General features: G+C 41.1%; 1 long non-coding RNA gene across 1 annotated transcript; it reads left to right on the top strand.

Moving 5' to 3' along the window:
* The first annotated feature begins 13,010 nt into the window (after window positions 1-13,010).
* LOC134016763 (uncharacterized) lies at window positions 13,011-13,694 on the top strand. The gene is made up of 3 exons (XR_009929632.1): window positions 13,011-13,102; window positions 13,203-13,451; window positions 13,555-13,694. It is a non-coding gene; the product is annotated as an uncharacterized LOC134016763 (long non-coding RNA).
* The last annotated feature ends 280 nt before the right edge of the window (window positions 13,695-13,974 follow it).

Raw genomic sequence — 13,974 nt, 5'->3', positions numbered from 1 at the left:
GAAGCACACAAAAAAGTTTTTCGACCACAATTCATGATGTGGACAACTCATTCCTCTACACTTCTCCTCACTGTTGTTTGTGTTTCTCACTGGGGCTCGTATCTAACCCTAACTCTTATCCAACCATTCAAGGTCGGAGGTCAACAGCTAAGGACAACAGCAATGTTGCTGAAGTGTCCAGGTCCCAAACTATGGTGACGACAATGATGGAGAACCGGTCAAGCAGGGATGATGAACACAAGACCAAAGACTCCTGAGTATGAACAATTCACACTCCCTGACACAAAGTTGTTTTCAATAGTTGTCCGATCAGACACACAACTATTGACATGGGAGACGATGATGTGACAGAAGATTCTGTGACCGAGTCTTGACGGCAACATAACAACCCGCTGGTGTCCACTGCTTTGTTTAATCCAACAAATAGTATTTCAAACAGTTTTTTTAACACCCAGAACTCGCTGGAGGAATTATAAATCTCATCTAGCCTGAGGACACCTCTGGATCCCCTAGGAGGAGCTGGAAAGCTTTGCAGGGGAAAGGGACGTCTGGAATACCCTACTTAGCCACCTGCCACTGCAACCCAACCTCGGATAAGCAGAAGATGATGGATGGATATTTGGTCACAATATCGACGGTGGGCTATGGTGACGTTATGGTCACCACCACCTCAGGACGATTTTTTATTAGAATACTCATCGTCCACTGTTTGGTAAAACCCTCCCCACCTGCCACCTTCCTCTCTCTTTCCGTTTACATACCTACATGGAACGATATTCATAGATTGTAATTGTTACTTAAGAAAGCCACTAGATGGCACTGTGTTAAGTGGTCTGGGATCGATACTATGCGATGAGTCACAAAGAAGAACCACTCTACAGAACGTGTGAAGAAGAAATAAAGAACAGACATGTTGAGATTGCACAGAGGTATTATATTCTGAATAAAACAATACATACTGGCACGCTGTCGCTATCACAGAATAAATAGTCGGCACAGCATCACACCATAACCGTCATTTCACGAGAAAACACATTGACTTTTGCAAATGATTTTGGAAACATTCCTTACTGAATTGACCACAGCAGATATGCAGTACATCCAAGTATGTTGGCAGAGGCCGATGTCTGTCAAATTCAGCCATTTTAGAAGCATTGTGGGATTTTGTTAGTGTAGCCCCAGGGTCCGGTTCACACCCCAAAACTGCGAATAATATTTTTGCTGTTAAACCTTTACCTTAAGCTATGCTAACTGTTTGCAGCATAGCCGATAGTCTATGGTTGGCAGCTATCGCAAACCATAACTAAAAAGTCCACTCTTGCTCTGCGCTCGAGTTTCTGGGTTTGTTTGCATCATTTGCATATCACTAGACGATTTGGTCGAATTTGTGACAACAGAAATCCAATTTGTATAGGATCGTTTCAATCTCAGACTTTTCAGAAGTGCAGTAGACTTCCAACTTCAGTAGAGGATTATGACAAAACCTTTCTAGTGACAAACTTTGCACATATACAATTCAGTTTAGTCATGGTCAGACACTTTAGGGCACATAAATATAAGAAAAATTCAGGGCAGAGGGGTCTTCAATCTCTTACTATCTTTCTTTCTCTTTCTTGTCTGGTCATCTGACCAGCAGCATCCACAAACATGCTGCTCAGGCTGGTTTGAGATGTCTGAGCCTTAGAGTGGAACAATGCCCAGCTAAGTCAGAGGCCTGGAGTTTGGAGCCTGCAGCAGACAGCCAACAAGTCAGTCATTCAGTCAACATGTCTGTTAACCAAGTACCAAATATCACCTTCAGCTAGTCACCCAGCATGTAGCCAAGCAGGCCATCAAGCTTTTCATTGCACTGTCATCATGTTTGGCATGTATATTCTTCAGAGTAGCTATTTAATAAATCATTGTGCAGCCCTACAAAAACAAATTCAAGTGACAGAAACATGGGCCCAGTATTAATAAAGCATGGGGCAACATAAGCTATTAATGCACTGGGACTCTACAGGCTTCGCACTGGCTGGCAAAACAAATGATACATTGCCAGCGACCAAAAATGTCATAACAACAATAGAACTCTAAACTGCAGTTAGTGTAGAGAGACGTTTGGGTTTGACACAATTGGGCTTGTAGACTGAACTCAAAAAACATTTTTCTATTCGTTTTTCAGTTTTAGGCTTTAATGTCTTCTGGTGAGCAGATGATTGCAGCATAGAGTAGTCTTTATAGCACCTCACCTAACAATATGATATTACCTTTAGACTAATGTTTTGATAACGTATTAATTTTTCCTGCAACTGTTGACTGTTCAAAGATGATGGAATAGTGTAAGATTGGTGTATCTTATATTACAGTAGAGATAGGATGTTTACTGGGACTTGCATGAGGGAAGAGACCTTTCTGAGATGGATAGCCTGGTAAAAAAGTGGAGGATAAAAAGACCATCTCCTAAAACAAAACAGACAGTAGCCTCAACTCAAACACATCCACACTGCATGTGTCAGTAAAATCTCATTAAAATCTTCACATTGGTCAAATCTCAACTGTGAAACTAAAATGAACTAAAGTGCATATGCAGTATATGCAGGCATATGTTGCTTTTTCTGTTCTGTCTCTGCAGTCAGGTTTAGTGTTTAGTTAGAGTAAAGTCTTCATGTAATCACAGTATGTTATTACATTATCAGCTGGCACAGCTCTTGGATGAGGGGAAGCAAAGCTGTCAGCCGGCCAACTTTGTTATCCATCCAGCTGTGCTATCACAAATTACTTACACCAACACAGCTCATATCTAACCCTTATATCAGCACATAGCAGACCAGTCTAACTTGGTATATGTCTGTCCATCATCCTGATAGTGCTTGAGGCCTAAAGTCACATCAAGCAGTCCATCATGATTTTGGCAACAAAACCTTTTCCTATGCGAAAAAATGGGGGAGGATGATAGGCATAGAGGAGAGGAGGACACATGGAAAGTTGAGAATTGTCACGCCCGTTGTGATCTTAACCGCACGGCAGCCCGTTGCTGATGCTGTCTCAGTGTGAAAGAAGAGGACAAGGGAAAGAAACAGAGTGTTGATCGAATCTAGAAGGAGGGAGGGAGGGGGTATCGTGACAAAAAGAGGGATAGCCAGAGTGAGAATTGTGCGGTTGCCATCTTTTTCTTTCTCTATATCCAGTTGGAAGTCAGGCTGCTTTTCTTGCTATTTGCTGTCAGCATGTCTTTATATATGTCTCAGCTTTTACCTCTCGCTCTCTGTATATAATAGCTGCCTCCTCCTCACTTAACCCTGTCTCTTTCCTTCTCTCTTCTCTCTCTCCAGCTCCCCTCCTTATCCCCCCACTTTCCACTCCCACTCCTTTCCATTCCCCTTTTCACTTGACTGACAGGTATTTTTCAGTGTTTATCATTGTAGTATGTGCTTCTTTCACCTTCCAAAACACAGGTTGGAATTGTCCTATTATCAGTACGTGTGTGTATGTGAGTAAGGTGCGTAACACTGTGAGTCATTTCTGTCACATTGTTCTAATCTCTCTGTTCTCTCCTATAGCTCTCCATTTTACCATGTCCCTGACCTAGCATATCATAATAATGATCAGCGGTGGGGTAATGGAGTTTTCTTCCCCTGAGGCCTCCAGATCCCCATGATAACATGTACAGGACAGGGAAGGTAGAAGAAATATTAACCATTTTCAATGAACCTTTTTCTGAGATGAATGTTTCCAACGGTGTCTCCGAGTTCCTGAGATACAGAAATGCAGACAGAAATACATAGAAACAGACAAAATAAAGAAACAGCGAGACAGGCAGACGGAGCTGTGTTGTGGGCCTGGCCCTGCTCAGCTGGTTTTCTACTTTCCATGCCATTCACACTAATGTGTCAGTTTTGATGGCTGCCTGGGACTCTGTCAGTGAGATGAGGTCTTCATTAACCCTTGTGTTATCTTCGGGTCATTCTGACCCATCAGTCATTGTGACCCACCGTCGTATTGCGACAACTTTACAGCATACAAAAACAAAGTGAAGCATTTTCTTTTAACCGTTGGGCTGTCTCAGACCCCCCACATTGCAAAGGTTAAAAGAAAATTATTTTTATTTGTTTTTGTATGGGGTAAAATTGGGTAAACACAACGATGATTCGTTATGAACCTTTGGGTCACGTGACCCGAAGGCAGCACAAGGGTTAACACGGTTTAGTAGCTGCAGACACCCTCGCACATTTGTTTTTAGTCCTGTCGCTCCATTGCACACTTCACTTCTTGTGTTTCAGAGTCTTTGGTGGGATTGTCGTCTCTCGGCGTATGTTGCTAATTAGCCGACAAACACTACTGCTCGCTATCAAGCGTCTGATCCACTTAACCCTTGTGTTATCTTCGGGTCATTCTGACCCATCAGTCATTGTGACCCACCGTCGTATTGTGACAAATTTACCTCATACAAAAACAAAGTGAAGCATTTTCTTTTAACTGTCGGGCTGTCTCAGACCCCCCACATTGGAATGGTTAAAAGAAAATTATTTGTATTTGTTTTTGTATTGGGTAAAATTGGGTAAACACAACGATGGTTCGTTATGAACCTTTGGGTCATGTGACCCGAAGGCAGCACGAGGGTTAAACATGGGGACACACGCACACACACACACACATAGTATGTCAAATACAAAAGTCTCTCAAAGTCAATTACACACCAAAACATACTGTTCGTTCTCATTATTGTCTCATTGAATGCATAGTTACTACTTTTAATTAAATTATTTTCAGCACAATATACACATTGAGAAAAAAGCGTCTGATCCACTTAACCCTTGTGCTGCCTTCGGGTCACATGACCCAAAGGTTCATAACGAACCATCATTGTGTTTACCCAGTTTTACCCAATACAAAAACTAATAAAAATAATTTTCTTTTAACCTTTGCAATGTGGGGGGTCTGAGACAGCCCAACGGTTAAAAGAAAATGCTTCACTTTGTTTTTGTATGAGGTAAATTTGTCGCAATACGACGGTGGGTCACACGGCTGATGGGTCAGAATGACCCGAAGATAACACAAGGGTTAAACATGGGGACACACACGCACACACACACATAGTATGTCAAATACAAAAGTCTCTCAAAGTCAATTACACACCAAAACATACTGTTTGTTCTCATTATTGTCTCATTGAATGCATAGTTACTACTTTTAATTAAATTATTTTCAGCACAATATACACATTGAGAAAAAATGGGCATGCTGCCATAGCTGCCTCTCCCTGCAGTGTCTGTTGATGACACAGTGTGTGTAGTTAACTACTCACATGCTTCTCTGCATTGCCCAATTAACTTCTCCCCTAGCATCCTTCCAGCGATCCCCTGCATCGCTGTAAAGAGAGAGGGAGAAGGAGGAATGAGAGAGAGACCTGGGATGGGACAGAGGAGAAGAGAGAGATGGAAGAGAGAGGGAGATACATAGGGCAAATAAGATGGAGACAGATTAGAGATCTTTCTGAGGTGAAGTGTTACGGCTGAAGTGTTACGGCTGATTAGTGGACCCAAATGCATGACACATAGCAAACCGATCAAACTGAAGAGATATTTAATCAGGGACAAGGTTAGGGGCAGGCAAGCAGGACAGGTGGACTTAGGCTGAACCGGTAGGGCAGGGAGGGCAGGCAAGGAAACCAGGCTGACGTGGCAGGTGGGACCAGCAGAGCTGTCAGTCAGGTGAGTAGGTGGGAACCGGAGAGACTGCACACGAAAGAAAAATCGGTAGAAAAAATTGGGGGAAAGTTACGATGTAGCTATAAACACAACTGACATAATGTTCAACAACGACCTGGCAGTGAGTGAATGGAGAGCCAGAGTAGAAATACTGATGCCAATGAGGAGGTTGCTTCCTCTTCCCTCACCACCGAAAGCATGCAGGGTTTTGGAGGGATAGAGAAAAGAACATATAGTACCTCAAGTATGTACTGTATGCACAATATATTTTCTAGATTGTAAAACGTCTGTAAATGGCAAACTTCTTATGTGTCAACTAATCACATTTATGTAATTGATTTGCCAGATATTAATATTATAATATAAGATGTATATTATAATTGTAATTACTATTCAAATCATTCAAACATTATTTATGAATAATGTAACGTCCCTTAGACTCTACCGTCTCGGCTGGAGCAGCCAAGTGCGCTTCTCTTAAATTGATGGAAATTTTAATCAAACAGAGAGGATAAGGCGGTCAGGGGCACACCTCACAAAGCTGTGGGGTGCGCCCCTCTGCCTCCAATCAAACCCAGCGGCAGGAGAAAGTGGACACAGCCTTCCTGGGCCCGGCACAGACGGAGAAGTGCTGTATGCACAACCACCGGCTCACCAAGTCCAAGTGGCATTCATTATGCATGGCAATATTGTACTAAAAACACAATTCCAGAAAGGAAGCATTGGATTTTGGATGACTGTGTTGTAGTTTACCTTCCCCGATCCATCCAAAAATCTGAAACAGGTTTTTATGGAATTTGGAGTTGCATGTCATGCCGAAATGGCAAGACCTCTGCCACACACACAGCTTCCTTGACACCAGTGCTTGAAGTTTAGGGTCTATATCGTAGCATGGTTTGAATCAGCTCTGCCTGACTGCAGTTATGCCATCACATAACATGGACTATTTCAGTAAGTGGCCTGAAGTGGCTCCAAAGTAGACAGGGCTGCTGTAATTCGGTTCCTCCATCTTCAGCTGGAAAGGAAATGCACATGAGCTGGTGTCAGATAATGGACCCCAGATCATTTCCTATGAGTTCAAAGTTCCTTAAGCAAAGAGAAATTAGGCACCTTAAAGCATCTTTGTACTACCCTCGCTCCAACAGAGAAGTTGAAATACTTAACAGAGTTCTGTCAAGACACTCACGTATTAATTGAACCATTTATGGCAATGGAAATAGGTTTGTCTTTGGCGATATGGTTCTATCTAATGGGACACTCCCTGCCTTGGAGCATAGCTAGTATAGCACAAGTACATACATTAAGAAGGAAGGAAGATCCCCCAATGGACAGGAATAATTTCAGACATATACTAACAAAGTATTTACTTTTAAAAAATTAAGTTAAAAGGCATTAACTATGTCATGTAGTGACAATACAGAAGGCTGTATGGAAGAGCTGGGGATGATGCAGGCTGCAGGTACATAGCAACGCATGATGTGTGAACGTGTCCGGATTTGTGAATGCATGCAGTATTCAAGTCCTCTAAAGGGGAGGCCTAGGCCCTAAACCTTCAATTAGAACACCTGCAGTCGATAGCTTGAATGACATCAGCTGATGACATGACATGCAGCCCGAGTGCCATGCCAGAACTAGCTCAGCCAATTTCTTATAGACTGTCTACAAACTGCATCCATCTGAAGACTTCACTCTGAAGTCCTGATGGACTACAGATCCAAGTAAAACTGATATCTACTTCATGTAGATCTTATGTAGAGCATTAGAAAAAGAAACAAGAATATGCTACAGTTTTTATGAAAGGGATATTTTCAGTTTTTCTGAAAATTTTCTGTGCTTACATTGCTAAATGTCAACTGCAATTTATTTTGATTAGGCTGCTGAAGTAATTAGTTGTTACAATATTACACAAAACATAAGTGTTGTTTTTTTAGGAGAAGGTGTGCATTGTAATACAATCTCATTCAATAGGTGGCACTGTGATTTCTGAAATGTTTAGTTTGAGAATTACTGCGCATGGATAGGGGAAAAGGAAGTGTGACAAGGTGAAATGAAATGCAATGGAGCGTGTTCAGTAAAGTTGAAGCTGACTTTCTTTACAAACCCAATAGCTTCACACATGCCCTATGTCTATACCCATGACCAGATTACCTATTCCATAACCTTTAATACAAATAATAATCATATTGAGTATAGAGTCAAAAGGATAAATTAACAACTACAAATAATAAACACTAAATAAAACAATTATAATATAATAACTACAAAGCTCATGAAAGAGCTGAAAAGCGAGTTGAAAGACACATGTAGTAAACTTGACACTTGACCAGAAGAAGAACATGGCTATGACTGGACGGATGGAGGTGTGTGTGATTGATGGAGTTAATGACACCTGGATTTTGAATGAGAGTTTAGAGGGGAGAACAGTTTCTCTATCCTCACCTATCCTCTATTTGCTCCCTGCCTCATGTTTAACGAATACAAACTACATTTTACCATTCTGTTCCTCACTCAAATTTGTCCTTCTCAACTGAAGGACAATTTTACCCTTCTGTTCCTTCAGTTGAGAAGGACAATTTTGAGTGAGGAACAGAAGGGTGAAATGTAATTTAAAAGTTCATATTTTGCCGGTGTCCTCTTTATAACCAAGTGCAGTGCCCCAATTGACGTTGTTTGGATAAGAATTTTGACAGAAAATAATGAAAAAACTATTCACCACATCACTGCTGGTAACGTAGGAAACAGCAGACAAATGAAGGCTACATTATAATTTGCATATGCCATTTGGAAATTTGCAATTTGTTTAAAATAATGAGATATTGCTTTTATGATGTGCATAAGTGACTAGAAAAGATGAGGTTGAACAAGTACTTCAGAGATGACAGAAAATTTCATTTTTTGTGATCTGAGAAATATAAATACCAAAGTCACTGACCACTGCACTGTGCCCTATCTATAATTCCAGGAATCTGTGTGTGTGTGTGGTTTGTGTGTGTGCCACCAATTTTATCATTTTATCATGGGCACTGTGCACTATCTATGGTTCAGGTAATCTGTATTTGTATGTTTCACTGACATCTTAAGCACCAACTGCATCACAGGCACTGTGCACTAGTAGTATGAATGTAGATATCATCTACCATTCTAAATAGTATGTTAGTCCATACTAAATAATATTTCAATATGAGTATTGGGATGCACCAACAAAACTTGGGCATAACAAAATACCAATATCAAAGCTGTTTGTGTGTGTGCATGTATGTTTCTATATAGTATATACATTTGCATTATACATTTATAACATATTAGCATGGTTGTCAAGCAACATTTGCAAACTGAGTCTGGATGTAAAGAGTCAGAGAGGGTAATGTAGAGACACAGAGAGAATGTGACGCAAGAATAACCAACAAGACTGAACATGACAAGTTGAACGATTTAAGCAGTACCCAGGACACTGAGCAGACAAGTACAAATAGTGCTGCTTACCTATCCTCACCTTTTGAGCACCATGCACCAGTGATCCCCCACCCCACCTCTTATCTGGCCCCACACCCTTCTCAGGGACATGGGGGCTCAGAGGTTTTGACAAAAGGATGTTCTTTGATATGTAAATTTGTCCTTTTGATTTCAGCAGGCACATTTTAATGGTGAGAGACATTCCCAACAGCTAATGCAAATCAATTCAAAATGTTTTTGCCACCAGCTTGGTTTGGTGTCAACTTAGCTACAAAGTACCAAATTCTCTCTTGTTTTTCCAACGCATGTGTTACCCAAATTTGGCAAGCTGCTCTTTTCGGGGGGTTGATTAAAGTTTTCCCAAAATAACACTGTCATAGCATTACAGTCCTTCAAATATGCTGATTAACACATATCTAGTTTTCAGTTTGTTTGTTCTTTATTTCTCTCAATAGATTACAAAAGTAAGCTTCAGACTTCATCATATTCTACCAGGTAAAATTGCCAAAACAAAATACTTATTATTGTAGTGACCTAATTTCGAACAACGTTTTTTCATTACCCTCATTAACTACACCTGTGTTAGCCTGCTTCAAGCACATTGGGCCACGTCCGATATGGCGGCATTATAATGCCGCACGGATATTCCTACAGTCACTCCCGGTTGTTGTATTATTGTGCTGCTGCCACCCTCCACCATCCCCATCTCCCCTGTGTTGTCTGTATGTTACTATCCATCAGGGGGGATTATTTCTCGATTTGCTCCCTGCCTCATGTTTAACAAATACAAAATTGTCCTTCAGTTGAGAAGGACAATTTTGAGTGAGGAACAGAAGGGCACAATTTGCAGTGGCATCTTAAATTGTGCCCTTCTTTTCCTCAAATTTGTCCTTCTCAACTTTTATTTAGTTTTTTAAGAAAAAGGTGCATTGGTCTCTCAATTCTTTCTAGAGCTGTATGTTGCTCGCTAAAGCTAGAGAGGAAGGAAGTGCTTCCCCTAGATAAATCCACTCTGCCAAAGTCATGCCTATTTCCATGTTTATGGTTATCAATAAATGCTCAATTCAATCACGCCAGTGTCTTGACTGAACTGTAATGCTAATTTGTTATATTAATGTTATATATTTTTACGTTTCTAAAAAAAATCCAGAATGGGATACAGAAACACTGAAACATTGCTTTGTATGTCTGGTACTGGGCTATCGTCATGGTGTTTCCTAACTAAGCCCTGTGTATACACTTAGTTTTTTTACAGTACATTTTATTCATTTAGCAGATGCTAAAATCCAAGGCAGCATAGAGTGCATAATATAGAAAGTATGGAAGAAGGTCAATGATCAGAAGGACATAGTTCTGTTTTGGTGTCAGGGTTGAAGAATGGTCTGTGTTTACTAAGCACAACACAAAGTAACCACATCTCAGCTGCCAGGCACAGTGGACACAAAAAATATCTATTAAACAAGAAAGACATTTTATTCTGAGTGATTTAGTGTGTTACTGCAATTTCTCATGTTCTATTATTGAATATCACTTTGGAATGCTTGAAAGCTGACTAGTTTAATTTGAAAAACAACTTTTTCTCAACAATGCACACATGAACATGATGTCAAAATGACATATTGCTAAGGGATTGGGGATTCCCAATTATGATGTCACATGTACAACTTTAGTTTTAAGTCATTGTTCCAACATTTTCAGACAGTCTGAAACAGCAGTAGTGAACAACTTTCTTATTACAGATATCAATTAGTTAACAGTTACAGCAATAGCTAAGTTAGCTAATAATTGTTTTACATTTGATAATCAAAATAAACATTGGCTCGATGGGTTCAGGCCCAAAGTGACCCAGGGATCTCTTCGGAGAAACCTAAAAGAGAGAAGGGGAAAAAAAATAAAAAGAGGAAAGTCTCTTGGAGGATTCCTCTGCCTGTTCTCGATGCTGAGTTGTGTTGGTAGACCTCTGAAAAAGTCTGCATCCTCATCGAACGATGACACGAATTCTGGTAAGTGTTTGAAAGAGCCCTTGGACTGAACTAGTTGCTGGTTGACTGACCAAATTCATGATATAGTGCTAATTCCATGCCGTTTTCTGTTAAAACTATCAGAAAGTTCCATATCAGTTGATGGCTTTGTTACACACCATCTGGTGAAGGGAGAAAATAAATCAAACAAACACAAACCAAAGACATTGAAACATGTCTTTAGATGGTGGAGGAAGAGCCCGGAAAAGACACCCCCCACTGTAAGGGACAGAGACTTTACAGTTGAGCAACAAAACCTACTAGATCATATCCTATTACTGGTTATAGTTTATAACTATTTTACTTCTATAATGCTTCTAAACCTCCTCTACTGTACTCTTCCTCCTCAGGTCATGGAGGATGATGAGGAGCTGCTGCTCCCTCTGTCTGGACCTCTGAGGCCTGTGTGGCATCCTGTAAGTCTGTGACTAAATGTAAATGTAAGAATGACTAAATGTCTGTCTTGGGGTTAGAAGACCGGACTCTACTCAGAGGACAGGTAACATAATTCAGAACAAATTCAGAGTAAATATTATGGAAGACCCACACTGCTTACACCATTTACATGTATCTATAAGCCAAACAATTCAATGAAAAGAAACATTTTAAGACTGATTTAAAAAAATATATAGCCTATATATAAATATGTATGTATATATATATTTTATCCAATCCTCCTCTACTGTACTCTTCCTCCTCAGGTCATGGAGGATGATGAGGAGCTGCTGCTCCCTGTCTGGACCTCTGGTCCTGTACATGCCTGTGTGGTGTCCTGTAAGTCTGTCTTGGGGTTAAGGGTTTGAGAGGGTGCATCAACGTATCACTAAGAACATGGGCTCATAACAATTGCTAGTAAATGATCTGAAAACTCTGACAATGTCTACTCTGTACAAATAATTTTTATTTGTACAGAGTACAAATAGATTTTACATAGAAGTCCTGAGATTCTCTAATTTTCCTCTCTGCCATGAAGGCTCCTTCATCCACGCCTGTTCTCCAGCTGACATACTGGAAAACTGCTTCTGAGTGACTTGATCATTCTGGACACTCTGGTAACTATTCACTGCACCTTCCATGTTCTTCATCCACTATTTACTGTTTGGAGAAAAAGACACTGGGTTAAACCTACAAGTCAACCTCAATGACGATGATGTGCTTGATTCTGTCTCCATATCTTCCCTGCCAGACGTTTTTCATGGTGTACCTTACCCTGGCTGGGGAAATTAACTTTGAGGACCCAGCCCTTTCCAGAGGACAGGTAACCTTATATCATCAGTGAACAGAATGGGAACCTCACACTGTTTGCATCTGTACTTTGTCTGCCATGGGAAATACAATGAAAGACAAAAATAATTGTTCAGAGTGAACAGTTTGGACATAAATTCCAGAAAGTCAGGATGACTGTTTGGTTCTTGTTGTGCAGCCTTTCTTGATACCTAAGCTTGATGCAGAGAAGGAGGCATCCCTGAGTGAGGAGGAACCTGAGAGCTTCCACATGGAGGAGGTATTTGAGGAAGACCTACCCCTGGTGGATCTGTGGAATGCCTCCGATTTTCATTGCACCAGACGCTCTGCTTGGCGACTGCAGGTAACTCAGACATCTCTGTCTTGAGGACTTCTCTGACTCTGTATCAAACACTATACACACACACACTCACCCTACAGTAGTGGTGGTGTGGAAACACACTTGTAATGAGTCAGCCCTGTCAGTAAGTTACAAGCTCTAATGTCAACCTTGGAACAAACAATGTCCTCTAGGTCGATTGGTCTAGCAATTGGGAGGCTGAAGTTCAGTCCCCAACATATTGCATTTATACCAAGGAACTTTTCTCTTTACAGACCCTGGAGGAGGTCTGCCAGCTAATCTGGATCGTGATGAACAACGGGACCCAGCTGTGGTGGAGAAAACATCTCCACATTGACCTCCTGAACCCAGAGGTGAGAGAATACTGAGGACAGAACAGGCCAATCACCAGAGGTCTGGTTGATCCCACTGTTCCTGGATGAAACTGAATGTATTCCTGTGTATCTTTCTTAGGGCTCGGTGGCTGTTTCCACTATTGAACTGGAGGTCACAGGGGTTCAGGTCAGTCAAGCACCTAATGTTCACAAGCCGACAAACGCAACTTCAGGGTTTTCAGCTTTACACTCAGACTGTGTGTCAGTTAGTTATGAATGATGAGTTCTGTTTTGTCCTCCCTAGCTTCTAGGTGGTAGAAAGACAAGCCACGTCATGTCCCACCATATAAATACATGGAAGGAGTTCATGTACTTTGAGGAAGGCCAGGTGCACCACATTTTCCTTGATGAAACATCACATTTAGTTGACAGTCGTCACTGTTGAACGGTCTACCAAACATCTAAAGATGTTCTGTATTTTCCAATCACAGGAGGTGGACGTGATGACCACCTTTGAGGGTTTTGTCGAGGCAGGGGCTGAGACTCAGGCAACAAGTTGGTCATGCTCCAACACCGAGTCCACCTTCACTGACCCTCCTCCTCGTTCTCCTCACGCCTCACCTCCTTCACCCCCTTTTGAGGAGGTAAATATCTCCACACATCCATGTCCTTATACCTATGCCAATGATCTCACTCGCCACTGAGTGAAAAGCGCCTTGAGATTGAGACCAATGTTGCTTTTATGTTGTAGGATTTTGAGGATGATGTTGTGGAGGAATCAAAGGTCCAAGTACCCCTGATGCAGTAAGTACTGTAGAAACACCGGTTGAAAATAGTACTGCTACTTTGCTGTGGACATAATTAAACAAAAGGTTACTTCAGCACACCTCACTATATCAAATGTTCTTGAT

This window comes from Osmerus eperlanus, chromosome 3 (genome assembly GCF_963692335.1).
Source record: "Osmerus eperlanus chromosome 3, fOsmEpe2.1, whole genome shotgun sequence".
Classification (NCBI taxonomy): domain Eukaryota; kingdom Metazoa; phylum Chordata; class Actinopteri; order Osmeriformes; family Osmeridae; genus Osmerus; species Osmerus eperlanus.
The sequence above is the reverse complement of the archived record's forward strand: the minus strand, read 5'-3'. Positions and strand labels throughout refer to the sequence as shown.